Source organism: Penaeus monodon, chromosome 23 (genome assembly GCF_015228065.2).
Source record: "Penaeus monodon isolate SGIC_2016 chromosome 23, NSTDA_Pmon_1, whole genome shotgun sequence".
Lineage (NCBI taxonomy): Eukaryota > Metazoa > Arthropoda > Malacostraca > Decapoda > Penaeidae > Penaeus > Penaeus monodon.
In genome coordinates this window covers 8,452,537-8,453,444 of record NC_051408.1, presented here as the reverse complement: position 1 = coordinate 8,453,444, position 908 = coordinate 8,452,537, and the positions used below count along the sequence as shown (strand labels likewise).

The 908-nt window shown below is 39.5% G+C and overlaps 1 protein-coding gene across 1 annotated transcript in view; it reads left to right on the top strand.

Moving 5' to 3' along the window:
- Nucleotides 1–114: 114 nt before the first annotated feature.
- Nucleotides 115–908, top strand: part of LOC119587781 (cilia- and flagella-associated protein 251-like) — a gene marked incomplete in the record, with an annotated part of 14,330 nt that continues 13,536 nt past the window's right edge. The window contains 2 exon segments of the mRNA XM_037936473.1: nucleotides 115–140; nucleotides 710–752.

The following is a 908-nucleotide window of genomic DNA, read 5'->3' as shown; positions in this document are numbered from 1 at the left end:
CTCATGACTTAGATTACTTACATGTATTAAATAGGTAAGCAGAATGTGCGTATACATCCCCCTTAAATGCTTACTTTTAAAAAATCCTTTACGTCAAGCGTCACAACATTCCCGTCCTGCGATTCCACGTGCGTGTGCCGGTAAAGCCTCCCTGTTGTTATTATTGTTCTTATTTGGTGTTATTATTACGAAATGGCTTAAGTTTTGGGCTATTTTCATTCTGCTGGGGTGGTTGTGATTCGAAACTGTGGCGATTATGTTCGGCAAAGTGCAGAAACGGTGGTTTATATGGCTTGCTTATTGAGGTTACTGGAGCACGAGAAAGTAAATATTGTTGTGTTTTGTTTCATTTCTTCGAAGTTGCTGTGATTTCTAGGTAAATATTGTGCTTTTGTTTTAGGATTTTGTGAAGTGTAAGTGATTCTGATCTCCGGTATGGGCTTATTTGAGTGTGATTGCTTAAATTGCCTTACCAAGCATAGCAATAAGGGTGTTTGTTGTTATAGAACAGTTTGAGCAGAAACGCTGAAGTAATTACCATATAATGCTTTGTGATTTTTTTGGTCTAACACAGCCCGGACCTTGCACTTATTATTTTTGTTCCAATCATTAATTTGTAGTATATGTCAATCTGTTGTTGTTTTCCAAAAGACTGTTCAGGAAATAATTGAAAGTGGGAATTGTTGATCGATTCCCAATTATTCCTCAGAGCATCCTTGGGGGAGCCTCTAGGAAACAACAGTTATCGCCAGGTAATTCTTTACAGCACGGACACAGAGATTAAGTCTCCAACTGCCAGAGAGGTGGGTTGAATGGGGGAATCCGACCCCTAACACCCCCTGGTAAACATTGGATGATATTTGGCAGTATGAATGCACTTTCCAGCAACTAAGTCCCAAACTCCATGT